We start from the raw sequence: 18639 nt of genomic DNA on the forward strand, positions 1-18639 counted from the left end.
GCTCCAGGATGACTTAGATTTCAGACTTTAGAAATGTGGCAGCTACGTTTTAATGCAGCAAAACGCAAGGACTTATACTTAGTAATATTATCATTTGAGTGATGGAACAGCAATGACAAAATAACTTATACATATGGTGGGATTGAATTAAAAACAGTTCAGGAAGAAATGGATTTGGGAATTAAATGGTGGGACATGAAATTCTCCAAGCAGCATAGGCAAGGATGATTGGTTGGGTGGTTGGTTTGAGTTTTAATGGCACATCAGCAGCTAGGGTTAAAATGTCCAAAAACACATCCCATAAAAGATAACTATTGATATTTCAGCGACCTGATTAATAAAGGTCACTATGTAAAAATGAGTACAAATATAAATATGTAAAAAGGTATAAAATTACATTTAAATATAAGAAAAAAAGCTTATTAATTTTAAAAATCTAAAAACAGCTGACACATTGTCATTGTTAGCTAAAATCTGACTGAGTGTATATGGCTCACTCAGATGGTAAAATGCAGTAAAACAAGCATTTCAAAACTGGTGCAGTCAGATAAAATATATTTAATGGTAAAACAGTATCACATTGTTTGCACGTGGGGGGGGGGGGTCATCAGCCCTCAGCAGAAAGGAATGTGTGAGATGACTGTGTCCTATGCAGAGCCGAGCAAGAACAATGTAGATTAAACTGCCAGAGATGGATCAGAGGCTTAATCCGATATAGCTTGTTTGTAAGCTCATGATGCCACGAATCATGCCATTGAGAAAACGTAACTTACTACAGATTACTTGCTGTAGTCTGTATAGGGGACTGACAAGTCAAGATTATTTATCAGGGCTGCTGATTTGGTTGCAATGTCAGCCAAATTGTTTCCTTTAATCCGATGTGGCTGGTGATCCAACAGAAGGGGATATCGAATCCACCTTCATTGAGAGTGTATATCATCTGCTGAATCTGGGATGGGGTTGGATGATCAGTGTGTGTCATCACTGGTAAAGCCTGTAGTGAACTCAATGAATCTGTATATATAATATTGGTATCAGCTATTTCTTATGTGATCTAGAGCTAACTCTGTAGCATGCAGCTCTGCAGCATATATGCTGCATTCAAGAGGAATCTGCACAGATGTATTATTATCTGGAAAAACAGCAGCAGATCCCACACATGATTCAGACTTCGAGCCGTCTGTGTAAACTGGCAAGAGTTTTGAGTTGGGTTGTTGTTGTTATTTGGTTTTTAGGAGCATTAGCAACTAAGGCCATATTGCTCCGGAGTAGGGCTGTTTGGGTTTTAATGGCGCATCAACAACTAGGGCTATAATGCACCAAAACAATGTCCCATACTGGATAACGTAAACTGGCAAGAAGTCAATGTTCTGTATGGTGTTGTGAATAGAGCTGAAGGTACACAGAAGATGGAGTATTAGACTTCATCGCATTCTTAAGTGAAAAGTCACATGCTGGTTGTTGAGCATGGCAGGGTGGAACGGCTGTTTTGGTGACTGAGCAACTCCGTGATGTTAAGATCAATGAGCAACTTTTGAACACGAATGCCAAATGGGCAATTGGCAGTCTGATGTGTGTTATAAAGATTTTCCCATCATGGCTCAAAAATGGATGTCCACGTAGGTGATCTGGTAGGGAGTTCAGTTTAAAAGGCATATTGTAGAGATAACTGTTTCTGTCAATGCGACAAGGATGGTTCATTTGCTTCAACATATAGACTTTGGACAGGTGATGTTCTGAATGCACCAGTAGCAATGCGGATAGCCTGGTGGTAGATGGAACAAGCCACTGAAGGATGCATACACTTGACACTCATAATCTAATCTTTACTGCATGAGTGCACAATACAAATCACCCTAATGAAGGCTAATGCTGTTGGACCAGGTGACATCCATTATTAACATTAGTAGAGGCATTTGATGCAAGAAAGCAAGCTTATGCAGCATCAGCCAAAAAAAAAAAAAAAAACCCACTTCACCCCTCTGTTTGTTGGAAATACCTGTCCAGCTGAGCCTTAAACTTATTTAGGCTATCACCTTCCACGACAAGGGATGGAAGTCTGTTCCACCAACCAACCACCCGCTGGCTAAAGGCAAATTTCCTCACATCTATGCTACATCTGTCTTTCCTCAAATTGAATTTATGCCCTCTCAGGTGATTATTCTGAGCAAGAGGAAGAATCCCATCAGCATTGAGCATGCTCAAACCATTCAAGGCTTTATACATCTCTATCAGATCACCTCGCTGGTGACTAGTCTCCAGACACTGTAATTTGCAAAACTTAAGCCTTTCTTCGTAAGAGCACCCCTTTGTTCCATTCACTAATCTTGTTGCCCTTCTCTGTACTCATTCCAGCAGCTCTACATCCTTCTTGAAATGAGGCCTCCAGACCTGTATACAGTACTCTGGGTGTGGCCTGACCATTGCCTTATACAACGGAATAATCATCTCCTTATCCCTGCTAGAAAAATTCCTATATATCATTGACAATACACCATGAGCTACTCTTGCAGCCCGTCTGCACTGCTCAGAGAACTTCATATCTGCCTGCACAACCACCCCCAGGTCCCTTTCATTCTCTACCACTGTCAGTGTAGTACCACAGAGTTGATACGTTGCTCTGGGGTTGCTGTTTCCCATATGTAGTACTTTACATTTGTCAATGTTAAACTTCATTTGCCACCTCTCAGCCCATCTGCTCAACCTTTCCAGATCCTGTTGCAGCAGCATAGTGTCAGTAGTGTCCTTGACAACCCTGCCAACCTTCGTATCGTCTGCAAACTTGGACATTAAGCCTGATATACCATCATCAATACCATTTATAAATACAGAAAACAATAATGGACCCAACACTGAACCCTAAGGGACTCCACTAATAACATTAGTCCACGATGAGCAGTGTCCATTGATTACCACTCTCTGTCTTCTCCCCCTCAACCGCCCCTTTATTCATAGCAGCAATTTGCCTCCAATGTCACACTGCTCCAATTTGTGCAGCAGTCTTCCATGTGCAACAGTATCAAAAGCCTTTCTAAGATCCAAGTATATAATATCAAAGTTATTCCCTGCATCCAGTTCTTTTGTGACTACATCATAGTATCCAATCAAATTGGTCAGGCAAGACTTCCCCTTAACAAAACCATGCTGTGTCCGAGCTATAACTGAAGTCTTGTCTAGATGATCCTGCAGTGCTTCTTTAACCAGTGTCTCCATTAATTTTCCTGGAACAGAAGTTAAACTCACAGGTCTATAATTACTTGTGTCAGCCTTTGATCCTCCTTTGTGAATTGGGGTTACATTTGCACATCTCCAGTCTGTGGGTACCTCCCCTGAGTCCAAGGAAGCTCTCATAATTATGGCTAAGGGTTTGCTTACTTCCTTTTCTGCCTCCTTTAATATAACTGGATAGATCCCATCCACCCCGGGTGCCTTTCTTGTGTTTATCTTCAACAGTTTCTCCTCCACTTTACTCCCAGTTATTTCAAGATTCTGTAGCTTACTGCTAGAGTTGAATACACCTCTGGCATTCCCCTTGCTGAATAACTCCTCATGTGTGAATGTCGATGCAAAATATTCATTTAGTTTGTTAGCTACCTGAGCAGGATCATCAACAGTTGACCCATCAATATCAAGTGGACCAATCTGATTCATCCCCTTCCTTCTAGAGTTTACATAAGTAAAGAACTCTTTGCTGTTTTTCTTTGCATCCCTTGCCAAAGATTTCTCGTAATCTGCCTTCGGCTGCCTAACCTCCTTTGTAACTTGGTTACAGATCAAAGGCTTCTGTTTCACGTGTTAATTTGTATGTATCCCATGCATTTTTCTTCTCTGCCATATGTCTCATTAGTTCATCTGACATCCATTTAGGCCTAAACCTTGAACAATATTTCTTAGTTGGTATGTAAAGCCTAGTAGCTTCCAAGATAAACTCTTTGAATGCTTCCCATTTTGAATTTGCTGTTGGTAATATCATCAGTTGGTCCCACTGTATAGAATTTAAACACTGTCTCAGTCCATCGTAATCGCCTTTACAAAAGCAATAACCCTTACCTTTACCCCTAACGGTAGTTACCTCTTTGAGTAAATCACACTTCAGCACACTGTGATCACTGCCACCTAGTGGTTCATTTATCTGCAGATTCTTAATTCATTTATCTGCAGATTATGAAATGATTAAAGACCATTCACCAAAATCCATGGACCATCTACTTTTCATATACAACAGAATCTTCCTTGAAGAGCAGTTTCCGGAAACCTGGTGTAATGCAACTATTCTTGCCTTTGCTAAGCCAGGAAAGGTTCTTAAATTTCCAAAAAAATTATCCTCCTATTGCTCTGACTAGCTGTTTTTTGTGCAAAACATTGGAGAGAATGGTTAATGCTTGTCTTTTGTGGTACTTAGATCAAATGACCTTCTCTCCTGCTTTCAGTGCAGCTTCCGAACGAACAGGTTAACTTTGAACCACTTACTTCGACTGGAAACATCTATTTGAGATGCTTTCCTAAAAGAGAGCACCTGGTGTCCATTTTCTTTGACATGCAAAAAGTGTAGGACACAACATGGAGATTTGGGGTTTTAAAGATCTTTATAACCTCTGTCTAATATATCATCTTGCTGTTTTTATATAAAAAAAACTTTTTATCCCTTTGTTCTTTCCATGTTCAAGTAGGATCCACCCTCTCTTTCGGCTCTTTTGCCAAGAGGAGGGAGTAACGCAAGGATCTGTCTTAAGTGTTATGCTTTTTGCCATTAAAGTAAACTCCATTACTGAACAGCTTTCTTCAACCACGAGCTGTTCTCAGCTTGCAGATGGCCTATTATAAGGGTAAATACCCTTGGACTTAAATTCAAGGCCTCTTTTTTCAGTTTTGTTTTTAAGGACCAGAAACTTTGGGGAATAAGATGATGCAGCTGAGATATTAGAAAATGCCTTCCCAAGAGCACTAGCTGTAGTTGAGTCTGTAATAGTACAGCCACCATATTCCAGAGCTGATGAGGAGTGTGCCATATATTTTCCCTTCATTTTCTGGATTTTTTTCCCCCAGACCATCTTAGCGCTGGTCATTTGGATAAGAGATGATGTGAAATGGATCCACGATTCCTTTTGACTCTTTCGGCAAATATAGCCCGTTTTGACAAGTGCATGTTTAAAGGGTGTAGGGTTGGACATGGTAGGATATCGTCAGAATATCCCTCAAGCTTTTTTTGAGCCTTTTTCGCTGCTGTGCAATCTGCATTCCGCCATTGTTCAGGAAAAGGTGGAAACAGAATGGAGGTTTTTTGAATTGCAATTGCAGCTGCATAATTGTGATGTATGTAACAGTATCACTGATAGGCTCCAGACTGACTGTGGTGATATCAAAATTTGCCAAACTTTGAAAGGCATTCCAGTCAGCCCAATCAATCTTCCACCGTGTTAACCTAACAAGGAAGATGGTCTCCCATTAATTAGAGTAGTTATCATGGGAAAGTGATCACTTCCATATGGGTTCTTCTCCACCTCCCAAGTAAGTGAAGGGAGGAGGGAAGAGGAGCAGGTACAAAAAAAGATCAGTGGCAGAAAATGTATGGGAAGGCATATGATAGTTCCCACATTTAGAAGAGAGAGGTTACTGCTAGTGAGAATATGCTCTATGACACATTCCCTTCCATTAACGTCAGCACTACCTCACAGGGTGTTATGTCTATTAAAATCCCCAAGAAGTAAGAAAGGGGTAGGCAACTGCATTACAAGATCAAGGGCTTTCTGGGGGATGTCAGTCCCAGGGCAAATAAACAGAGCAGATAGTTAACAAAAATCCCACTGTAAGGTGAATTGCAACAGCCTTTATGCTGGTTGTAAGTAGACTGGCTGAAATGGGGGTCTGGTTTCCCACTAGGATAGCCACTCCTCCACAAGCAGGACCATCTGCAATTCTATCCTTAAGATAAATTATGATGTTATGCATGGTGTGGTCATTATTTGTGTTTAGGTAAGTCTCCTCTTGCAGGAGGGCTTTAATGTTGTCACTATTTTGCCAGAATTCACGACTATTCCTCTGTAGGAATTTAGCCATTATTTTGGCTTGGTCATCTATCACACTGCTTCCAAGATGGTGAGGGCTTACTTTTCTCATTCTTGGATTTATCTCTTTTGGGGAAGTATGAACACTGTCCTCTGTCTATTTCCTCCTCCGCAAAGAGTTCCAAGACTGAATCATCTGGTACCTCCTTCTTCTCAACATTCTTTTTTTTTTTTTGGAAATATGGGATATATCAGGCTTCTTGTTCTTTTATCCAGCAACTTCTTTTCGTACTGGTGGAGCATTACGAAGTAATGATATGGGGGTGGCAGCTGACTGACCTTTCTGTGTGGGTTTTTGTGAGCTTAACAAGTAGCGTGCAATAGGAGTGAGTGACTCTTTTGTTTTATAGTCATTTTTGTTTGGGTTCCAGTGGAACATCTCTCTGCTACCTTCTGAGCATAGGTTGGTTTGTTTATGTTCAAGGGTTTCACTGCTTTTCTTGTCTCCTGATATGATATGTTCAGCTCTGTGATAGGCATTCCCCCAATAGATGCGGCTCAGAGGAACTGTTCTGAATGTCTGTCACTTCTGGTCTCCTGACCGAAGCCATTTTACTGATTTAGGAGAGCCTGCCCACCCTTCTAAACTCATCTGGATAAAGAAGGGCAACAGTTTTCCTACAACTTTCTCACTTGTAGAGTGTATTATTAGGTATTGGGGTGTTGGACCTGATATGGTTTTAGTTTTCTGTCTTTTTGCTGAAGTGACATCGGCAGGGTTAACATCTAATTTTTCAGATAGGGACTGTGTTGGGGTCCCAGAAGGAAGAACTTTATCAGCATTCATGGGTTTTTGTAATTTGTCCAGTGCCCGGGCTCCCCAACCAGCCCAGAGCCCAAAGGGACACCCACTACACGGCAAGCAATAAATGCGCTTGGGAGTGGGACACCAGGGTTACCTAGACACTATATCTGCACCGCCACCAGCTAAATCCTGTCCCTCAGACCATGAGGATAGGGCACGACATTGACACAGTCGACCCTTGCAGGCAAACCCACTAGCCGATCGATCTTGGCTGAGCAATCTAGGACCACTGTCTTGTTGAAGCAAGATGGGTACAGTGCCCACATTGAGGGAAGCAAGAAGATCCTTGGTACATTACTGATGATTTATCAAACATTCACCTGTAAACATAGGGATGTCATAATCCCACTGTTTAAGGAAATTGTAGGACCACACCTAAAAAAAAAAAAAAAAAATTAACCTTCTTGAAGAAGTCCAAAGATGGGCAATGCACCTGGTGAGATTGGCAAAAGGGCATCCATATGAGGAAAGTACAAACTAAAGGTTATAATGATATATGCACCAACATCGAGCCATGATGATGAAGAGGTTGACGAAATGTAGACCGAAATTGAGAGACTTCTAGGTAAACAGAAAACTCACTATGCCAAACATTATGGGGGACATCAATGCTAAGGCTGGAAAGAGACAAAACAGCACAGAAAGGGAAACTATAGGAAATTTTGGAATTGGTGAAAGAAATGAAAGACTTGTGGAATTTGCAGAATATCAAGGAATGTCAATAATGAACAATTTTTTCAAGAAAAGGTTGAACAGAAAGTGGATTAATAAAAATGAAATTGACTTCATCCTCACTAACAGAAGATGCACTGTGAACAATGTTATCATCCTGAACAAGGTAAATGTTGGAAGTGATTACAGAATGTAAGATGCACGCTTCATATAGATTTAAGAAAAGAAAGGAAAAAAACTGACGAGTAAATAATATGAAGTTCTTTGAGATAACAGAAGAGGAGAAAAAAGCAGTATGTACTGGGACTTAGTAACAAGTTTGAGTTTCTGCAGACCTTTCAGAACCAAGATATCACGAGGAATACCTAAATAATATGAAGTTCTTTGAGATAACAGAAGAGGAGAAAAAAGCAGTATGTACTGGGACTTAGTAACAAGTTTGAGTTTCTGCAGACCTTTCAGAACCATGATATCACGAGGAATACAACTTTCGAAAATTGATAAAACCCAAGAAATCTATAGGTAAAAGAAATCCAAAGAAGAAAAAAACTAGTCAAGAAACACCTTTCCTGATGAACCAAAGACGAAAAATGAATAACAAGATAAACATTGACAAGTACAAAATTGAGTATATTGAGTTATGCAAATCCATTAGAAAGAGACTCAGAGAGGACATAAGAAGAATTAACACAAGAAAAGTAGAACAAGCATTAAATCAGCAGTCATGAGCAGTAATATAGAAAGACAAACGATACTGAATCTGAAGAACAGTGATGGTGTTCTTATAAATAGCAGAGAAGGCATAATTCAAATAGCAGAAGACTACTATAAAGTATTATATAAGGAGCAAGGAAATGATGCCAGCAGTGGGGTAGACGGATCACAAATTTGCAACATATACAACATACCTGATATCTTTCCTGATGAGACAGAACATGCATTGAAGAAAATGTAGAATCAAAACGCGCCAGGTGAAAATGAAGTTACTGTACAGTTAGAGGAAGAAACTTAAGAACTGAAATTGACTTGGGCAGGACACATAGCTCAAAGACATGATGATAAATGGACTAAGAAAATAATAGAATGGTACCAAAGAGGAGCTAAAAGAAAATCTGGAAGACAACAATGGAGATGGACAGATGAAATTCAAGAGTTTGTGGGTAGTAAATGGATGGCCATTGCACAAACAAAAGGAACTGGAAAGTTGCTGGAGAGGCCTTCATCCTGCAGTGGATTGAAAATGGCTGATTATGAGGAAAGACTTCAAATATGTGAGCATGATACCTAGGCACCTTAGAGGAGAAAGTAAAATGACTGAGAGAGATACTTTTGCTGTTATGATTCCAGAACTAGGGGAGAAGAGGTTAGACTGGAATAAGTTTACTTTTAGCCAGAAAGTTGTTAATTACTGGAATAAGTTTTCACGATGAATGTTTGAGACTGACAGCTTGGAGAAATTAAAAGGTCAGCTTATTAGGTACGTATGTGAGAAAGGAGTCAAATAGTAGTTTATTTTATTTTATTACATTATCTATTTATTTAATTATTTATTATAATATTTTATTAATTGTTTCACAATTTTTTTTCCCCTATTGGTTGGTGCAGCAAAGGCCAAATGCTTCCTTCCTCTTTGTCTTCAAACCAAGTCACTATAGGCCATGCAGTATGACATGGCTAATACTAATACTAGAGGGCATAGGAATGAAGTCTCTATCTATCCCTTTGTTTTAAGGTCCTGTTTTACTTCCATATTTGAGAGTTGCTTTGATGTAATATTATATAGCCAGACTTTCTCTAGACATTTCTTTTCCAAAATGTTTCCTGATTATTCCAATCATTCTATTATAACTTTGAATTTTGATATTACATTAGTGTTTTAATATGAGATGGTGTTTTAAAGATATTTAAATTCTGGAACCTGTTCCATTATTTTCCCATCTAGTTTATCTTTATTGTTTGAACATTATTTCTACAAATCTCCATTGCTTTTGTCTTGGATGTCTTCATTTTATATTTTTTGGTAATTCTGTTCAAATGGTTTACTGCTATTTGAAGTTAATCTTAAGATTTAGTAATTACTTGATCAAATGCACAGAAAATAGTGTTTAATTTAAAATTATTTTTTAATCTTTTTAACTGAATCCCCTCCCTCACAGTTTATTTGCAATGTTAAACAGCAGAAAGAAGACCCCAACCTTGTCTTACACCTTTATTTGTCATGATAGGTTCTGATATCTTTCAATCAGTAAACTTAATGCATGTTTGTATTTTTACAAACAGTTCTTTGTTTCTATTAGTTGTTGTAGTATATTATGAATGAGATTGTTATAGGCTTTTTCATAATCAATAAATAAAAGGAAGTGGATAGGTTGAATTCTTTTCTTATTTCTATAATTTGATGGATATAGACTGCACCATTATTAAATTTTTAAGAGTGATGTTTATGCAATGCCCGGGCTCCCCACCCACCACGGAGCCCAAAGGGACACCCACTACATAGTCTATTCTGAAATCATGCTGTTCTGTGGATTTAGCTAGCTAGTTCATTAGAATATTTTACATAATTTTTAATCTGCTGACAGATTCTAAATTATGTAAATTATTAAATGTTCATTTTTTTAACGTTAATTATTATTCCAGTTTCTCATCAAATTAAAGTCTTTTAATTTGACAACACACACACACATATGCAATACTACCAGAACTTTTTTTTTTTTTTTTTTGTTAGTTGTTGGTGCATCCGCTTCTGTGGCCATAATGCATCTCCCAAGGTTTTTGCATTTTACTCTTATCCAACTCGAGGCGGGATTCGAACCCGCAACCTTTGGGTTGCCAGGCAGGCACTTTACCCACCTGGCTAGCCCAGTCGGCCCAGAAGTAACCGAAGATCTCCATTTTCAAAGAACTTTTTATTGGCACAATACTTAATGTGTTGGCCCACCTTTAGCCATAATTATACACTGTATCTTCAATGGTAGACTAATCCAAAACAATTTTTGATAAAAGAACGGCAATGTTTTGGTCCATTCCATCTTCAACTCAGCTTCTGATTGTGAGTGTTGGCCTGGCCCAAAGCTGACATTCCAGTTCATTCCAAATGTGTTCAGTGGGATTGGGCTCCGGACAGACCAATGATGCTTTGACATCTTTGTCTTCAAACCAAGTCACTATAATCTATGCAGTATAACATGGCACATTGGCATGCTGAAATGGAAAAGAGTGCTCACCATACTGCAGCCATAGTGTATGAAAATCAGGACTGTCCAGAATGTTAACAGACCACATGGCATTCATTACTCCAGGAATGACAACTAGTCCAATTCCAACCCACAAGACACAAATCCAGATGATGATAACACCTCTGACAAACTTCACATTTGGGTCAACTGGTAAATGACATTATCTGGACATCTGCTAGACTCAAACAAGACCATCAGATTGGAGAACTGCGTACTCTGATTCTTCAATCCACAATACAGTTTTACAATATTCCAAGGACCAATTATGATGGGTTGTGCACAAGGCAAGTCAATGCTGTGCACTGTACACTGTTTGATTGTGTGTTGCAGCTCGTCCATAAAATCTTTTGATATGCAACTCCCTAAATAAATATGTCCTTGTGCTAATATCAGTTCCTGTGGCTTCCCTAAACTCCTGGTTGACAGTATTCAATGAAGGCTGATAGAATTTATGTATTACTCTTCTGAGGGCCCTCTGGTCGATTTATATCAGTTTCTGTGGCCTACTCAAATGTTTCCCAGCTATAGTAGCACCATGAAGTTTTCATTTGGTGATTATGTCAGCCATCACTAATCTAGGGTGTTGCAGTTTTGCTCAATGACATAAGGTGGAAACTGCCAAGCTCAATTCCTTGACCCATCTACTGTATTTCATCAATATGCTTACTTCTAGCATAAACAGTTACTTTTATGTCTATACCTGACAAATGGATGGTGGAATGATTAATTTTTCGCAAATCCCAGAGATGTCTGGATATGTTTGGCAATATAACACAAGTATGTAATTGGGCTGCTTCTTCAAAATTTGCAACTTTTTGCTCAACCTGGTTAGTAACCATGGCCAAGTAGGATGTGGTTTCGACAAGCTTCATAAAGATGATGGTGATGAAGACAGTTTTAGTGCAGCTAGATGATTTTTTACTGTAAATTAAGTACTGTACAAATTTCAAAAGGAAAGTAACTCCCCTCCATCCCAAAGTACTGTCAATTTGGTTTTGATCAGAGTGTAAACAAATGAATTATAAACAGCTGATACTTAAATTAAATGATGGCCATCTTATTTCAAGATGGATAGGGCCTGACGTAGCCCAGTGGTCAGGAGCGAGAGTGCATAGCACGCGTTCCTTGAGTGGACCGGGGTTCAAGCCCGTGACTACTAAATACGATAAATATTTGTATTGACGATTTATTGTAAACTCTACTGACTTGGTTGTCGTGCCGGAGTATAAACAGAAAATTTATTTATTTATTTATTTATAAAACTAGTCCCCCACCCCATCAAGGTACTTCAGCACACTGATGGGGTGTATGTGTGTAACAAATTTGGTTTTGATCAGATCATAAACATGTGTTATTAGGATGGGGATACAGACACTTGACAATCTCATAAGCCAACCAGTGTTTGGAAAGATGTTGTTGTAATTGGATTAATGACACAAGGGCTACTGAGGCCAAACTGTGTCTGTTCACAGTTTATTTACAGGCAACATATTGTTAGAGATGTTAAATTATATGCTCCTGTACAGGCCAATATTTTTAAATACTGAACAGATCTTGTATATTGGCTTAATTTCCTAAGATATGAGATAAATTATATGAATGTTCAATGTTAAGAGTGATCAGAAAGTGTTTGATTGAATGTAAGGGACACTCAACCAGAAAATGACACACCATAAGTTGCATTTGACAGGATGAGCACTGAGGTGGGTTTTCTCCCAGTAGCAGAAAGAAATGGGTATGATGAGTGTGTCCGATTCTGAGCCTTGCCAATACCACTTCCTCTTGTCTGTTTCATTGAAAGCTAGAGAGCCACAGCTTTGGATCTTCTTTTATCTGGTAAAGTATATTGTTGATGTTACTTTTCCAGATCTGTGGCCATTTATCGTAGCACACTTTACGTATGACAGACTTATAGTCAGTGTAAGGAACCTGAGGATGTTGTGAGAGTGGGTTGAGGATGTTTAGCGGCAAAGTCAGCACTTTCATTTCCAGGAATACCAGAATGGCCAGGGATCCAGCAAAAACTGATTGGACACACTGCAGGAGAATAGCTGGGAATGAATCTGTTTCAAGATAAGATGAGAATATGAGAAATTCTTCCTTATGGCAGAGACAGCATTGAGGGAGTCTGTGCAAATTATGGCAGGTGAGATGGAAAGCTCAATAATCTTTCTAGCTAGTGGTAGTGTGGCTGAAGCCGTACATGAAGGAAAAACTGCAGCAGCACCTACCATTTTGTCAGTTTTGAAACCATCTGTATAAATTTTATAGACATGGTTGTTCATAGTAGCATGAGCTGAGTGTAACTGTCTGATATTGCAGGGTGGTATTATATTTTTCCCCCACTGGAGAAAGTGTACATCTCAAGAGACAGACACACAAGTCCAAGGTGGAACAGGTGCAGTTGTGTCCTTTTAAATTTCATTTAAATTGACATTCCAACTCTGAACAAGCACTTTAATCCTGAGTGAAGCAGGTCTATTTTCATTTGGCTTGCTCTCACAGGATTCCCACAGAGTATTATAAAGATACTCCCAACTGGGGTGCGATGGTAGACTCTGGATCTTAGCAGCATAGTGGAGCAGTTTTTCTATGCAGGCGTAATGGGGGATCATGCTCTTCAATATAAAGATTTGGATTGGAGAAGTCCTGAAAGCTCCCAGCACAGTCCTCAGAGCACTGTGATGGATCACATTTAGCTGTTTTAAAGTAGTGCTCCTGGCAGAGTCATACACTGGACAACCATAATCTAGCTGTGAATGGATTAAAGTTCTATAAAGATGTAGTGTACCGATCAGCTCCCCACAACATAGATGAGACTGATCAAAGTCTATTCAAATGCTTTAGACACATAGTTCTTAAATGAGTGATGTGAGCTTGGAAATTTAGGTTGCTGTCTATTATTATTCAAAGAAATTTAATGGAATTAACAAGTGGAATTGGAGTATTGTTTATTTGTAGTTCAGGTTCAGGGTGGAGAGCTTGTTTCTTGCAAAAGTGAGTGGCAGTGCATTTCTTTTCTGATAGCCTGTAACCGTTCCATGAAGTCCAAGATTCTATTTTGTTTATGGCAAGTTGGAGCTGCCTTTCCATGGAATTCATACTTTGAGACTGATAGGAAATGGTAAGGTCATCTGTGTACATGTAAGTTTTGGCAGTTTTTGGGATATCTTATGTCAAGCTGCTAACTCGGATTGAAAATAGTGTTGGATCCCCTCTTCCCAAATGTGATATGCATGATATGCAGAGAGTATGTTTTTATATCGGATCCGAAAAGAATGCAATTGCAGGGAATTTTGAATTATTTCTGGCAAATGGCCCCTAAGCCCCAGATGAAGGTCCATAATAATACCACAATGCCATGTAGTGTCAAATGCCTTTTCTAGATCTAAGTTGACCATGACTAGATGTTGTTTCATGACAAAGGCATTGCGGATATGAGATTCAGCTTTAATAAGCACGTCTAGTATTGATCTATTCTTCCAAAAGCCATATTGATGATGTGGAAGGAGATTCTGTGACTACAGGATGTAAGTGAGCCTTGTATGAACCATCGTTTCGAAAATTTTTCCTACACAGCTCATGAGAGATATTGGCCTATAATTTTGAACAAGGGAAAGATCTATGCCTGGTTTTGGTATGGCCATAACGAAAGAATGGTGCCAGGAAGAAGAATAGGCATTTTCAGAGAAGGTCCGATTGTAGAAACTCAACAGGGTACTAAAGTCCTCTTCACGTAACTGCTTCAGCATAATGTAATGAACACCATCTGAGCTTGCAGCACTGTTGGAAGATCTATTTAATGATTCTTTCAGTTCTATAACTGTAAAGAATGAGCACTCCTTCTTGTACAAGAAGGAGTGCTGCACGAAGAAGTTGATTTTATGCCGTTCTGCGCCTGCTTTGATGTTCTGAAAGGAGGATGCATAGGAGGCAGAGGCAAAGATTCTAGAAATCGATTCTGCTAATACATTAGCAACTTCTTCGGGAATAGAAATGTCATTCCCTTTCCAATGAGATATCGGAGAGGGCAGCCGAACAAATTTGCCAATTAGCGCCTGTATCCTTCTCCAGATGATCCATGTGTCAGTGTCTTTTGTGACGGCTGATCCAAAAGTAATCCACGAATTGCGTTTCGCTTTACGTGTGATTTATCTCACTTTAGCTTTAGGTATTTTATATGCAATTAAGTTACTGTGGTAGGAGACTTGTGGAAGTTATTCCAAACCCAGTTTTTCTCCTGTTTAACATTGAAGCACTCCTTACTCCACCAGTGATTTCGGTGGGAGTGATATTTCTTGGATTCTGGAATGGAACTATTAGCCGCACTCAGAATCTGATTGGTTATGTAATTAGTTACATCATCAATTGGTTTCTGTTGAACATAAATTTTGTCTAAGTATTTTGAAAGAATAGCCATCCCAATTTGCCTTATTAAACTTCCAATTGCATCGTTGATCGGGATTTTGAGATCCCACTGTTTGTACTGAACAGACGATTGCAAAATGATCGCTATTAAAGGGATTGGATAATACCGACCACATCATGATTAGAAAGATGGATGATGAACAAATTGACAAGTCAACTGCAGAAGTGGATCCTGTAGGTAGGTAGTGTATGTATGTAGGAGATCCAGAGTTTAGTAAATTAAGATCATTATTATTCATAAATTCTTCAATCAATTTTCCTCTTCTATCCATTGTAGCGGACGCTCACAATGGATGGTGTCCATTAAAGTCACCAAAGAGATAAATTGGAGTTGGGAGTTGCATAATGAGGTTGTCAAGTTCTGAATAGGGAAGAAGTAGAGATGGTGGTATATAAATGGAAACAAGGGTAACTGATGTACCAACTGCAATACAAGAAACCACAGCTTCTAGATTGGTTTGAAACTGGATCAGCTTGGATGGCACATTAGAATTAATTAATGGCTACTCCTTCACGTGCAGGAGACTGAGTTCATCATAAAATTGGAAAATTTTGGGGAAACTTGAGGTGACATGAATGTTTCCTGTAGGCACACACCTATGTGATTGAATTGATCTAGTAAATTCCTTAAGTCACCAGAATGGCTGCTTAGTCCTCTGCAGTTCCATTGTATGATGTTATGCATTATTTAGGTTTGGCAGAGGATGATTCACCTGACGGTTTTTTGTTTGGGCATTTTTCCTGTTCTTTTTTTGAGAAGATGGGGCGTCCAGTATCCATAGTCATTTGCATGGCATTCTAGTGTAGGTTCCTCATACTCTGAGTGTATGTTTACTTCCATACTATTGGTTGGCGATTCAGTTTTCTTGCCATCTTTAGTTCTTTCTAATTTTTCACTGTCATGTGACACTGCTTGAGTATCAGTTGGGATACTAATTGGAGTGTTAGTTGCTCACTGGTTTTAGGGTTTTAGCTTTAGGAGTATCTTTTATGGAGGCTGATAACATTGTTTTAACCCAGTTCTCCAGAGAGGTGTTCGGTGGTATTGACATATCTGTTTGAGCTGTAGTTGAAAGGTAGCTTCAGGTGCGACACGCATAGGATAGACTGGGTATGATCGACATAATTTGTCTGCGTGCTTCAGGATATGTTTATTTATATTCTATTTTGAACCTTTGAATTTTCTTTCAAATTTTCCACATATCACATGATTTTGAAAAGCAGGGTGACTTCCTTTATAGCTGGGACACATGGGAGCTGAGATTGAGCAATCTGCTTGTGTACGATCCTTAGAGCCACGTATAGAATAGATGGCATCGCCTCTGCATGCCTGCTGAGAGTGGCCATATTTTTAGCATTTAAAACAGCGAAGAGGATTCGGGATGTATGGCTGAATTCGGCAGTTTAAATAGTCGGCTTTTACAGAGGATGGCAAATCAGAAGTGCTGAAGGTTAAAATGATGGATCGAGTTTGGTTGAGATTTCCATCTTTTTTAATCATTATGTGCTTCACACTGACTACCTTCTGATTACTAAATTCTTCTTGGACTAATTCCTCCTCAGACGCTGCAAGTAGGTCCCACTCAGTGATGATGCCTTTTGATGAATTTAAGGTATTGTGGGGAGTAACAGATACTGGCAGCATACCAAATGTAGTTAGCAATAGCATTAGCATAGGCACATGATGCAAGAAAGCAAGCTTATATAGCATCAGCCAAAAAAAAATAAATAAATAAAACCCTTCTCATTTCACCCATCCACTCACTCCAAATGTTTCTCCCTTGAATCTATTTAAGCTATCAAGTTCTACAAGAACAGATGGAAGTTTGTTCCAGAAATCAACCACCTGTTGGCTAAAAGCAAATTCCGCACATCTACCCTACAACTGTCTATCCTCAAATTGAATTTATGCTGTCTCAGGTGATTATTCTGAGCAAGAGGAAGAATTCCATCAGCACTGAGCATGCTAAAACAATTCAAGGCTTTATATACACCTCAATCAGATCACCTCACAGGTGCCTAGTCTCCAGACACTGTAATTTGCAAAATTTAAGCCTTTCTTCGTAAGAGCAACCCTTTGTTCCATTCACTAATCTTGTTGCCCTTCTTTGTACTCGTTCCAGCAGCTTTACATCCTTCTTAAAATGAGGCCTCAAGACCTGTATACAGTAACCAAGGTGTGGTGGCCTGACCATTACCTTATACAAGGGGATAATCACCTCCTTATTCCTGCTAGAAAAATTCCTGTATATCAGGAGTGGCCAACTTAATTTGTGATGCGATCTACTTTTTTCCTTCAAAATGTCCTGTGATCTACCATCTCAAAAATTTCATTGCACAAGGTGCACAAATCAAGGGATGACTGTATATTTAAAATTTGCCGTGATCGACCGAAATTAAATCTGCGATCTACGTAGACTGTGATTGACTCATTGGCCAAGCCTGCTGTATATCATTGACAAGACACCATGAGCTACTCTTGCAGACCGTTTGCACTGCTCAGAAAACTTTATATCTGCCTGCACAATTACCCCCCCCCCCCCCAGGTTCTTTTCATTCTTTATCACTGTCAGTGTAGTACCACACAGTATCACCTGCTTCCCATATGCAGTACTTTACATTTGTCAATGTTAAACTTCAACTGCCACCTCTCAGCCCATCTGCTCAACTTTTCTAGATGCTGTTGGAGCAGTGTACTGTCATTAACAACCCTGCCGACCTTCGTTTTGTCCACAAACTTGGACATTAAGCTTGATATACCATTATTAATATCATTAATAAATACAGAAAACTACAATGGGTCCAACACTGAACCCTGGGGATTTCCACTAATAACATTAGTCCACAAAGAGCAGTAACCGTTGATTACCACTCTCTGTCTTCTCCTACTCAACCATCCCTTTTCCATAGCAGCAATTTGCCTCCAATGCCACACTGCTCCAATTTGTGTTCACTGCTCAAAGTTGTCTTTAATGGAAACTCAATGTTTGGAGGTGGCTGTTTCAACAAGGTGGTTTCTAGAATGAAGTCTCTTCACCATTTTTGGTGATCCTGCAATTGATTCCAAGTATTTTTGGATCATAAATGGTGACATTGTAAATGAAAATAGCTTTAATTATTTTTCACAGAGAATGAGAGTTCTAACTTCCAGCATCTATGATAGCTATTTCTCAATATTTTTGTTTTAAGCACAAGCCAAATAACAATAAAAAATTATCTTATTTGAGAAAATATTAGTTATTTATTACTGATATCACCTTCTCTCTTATCTGGAACAGACCTGGCCAATATGGCATTCTTTCATGCTTTGTCTGGAAAAGCATAAAAAAATTACCTGAGGAAGCCCATAAAAGTATTACCATGATACTGCCCCAGCTATTATTTTACAGTGAGCACAATTAAGAATGTTTTTGTGCTCAGTAAATCTCTA

At 39.1% G+C, this 18639-nt stretch overlaps 1 protein-coding gene across 1 annotated transcript in view; it reads right to left on the reverse strand.

Moving 5' to 3' along the window:
* Positions 1-18639, reverse strand: part of LOC150089533 (influenza virus NS1A-binding protein homolog) — a 302567-nt gene that overhangs the window by 36370 nt on the left and 247558 nt on the right. The gene's annotated exons all lie outside the window — the stretch shown is intronic.

The sequence above is a fragment of the Mastigoproctus giganteus genome, chromosome 2, assembly GCF_048544385.1.
Source record: "Mastigoproctus giganteus isolate SK-2022 chromosome 2, ASM4854438v1, whole genome shotgun sequence".
In the NCBI taxonomy this organism is placed as follows: domain Eukaryota; kingdom Metazoa; phylum Arthropoda; class Arachnida; order Uropygi; family Thelyphonidae; genus Mastigoproctus; species Mastigoproctus giganteus.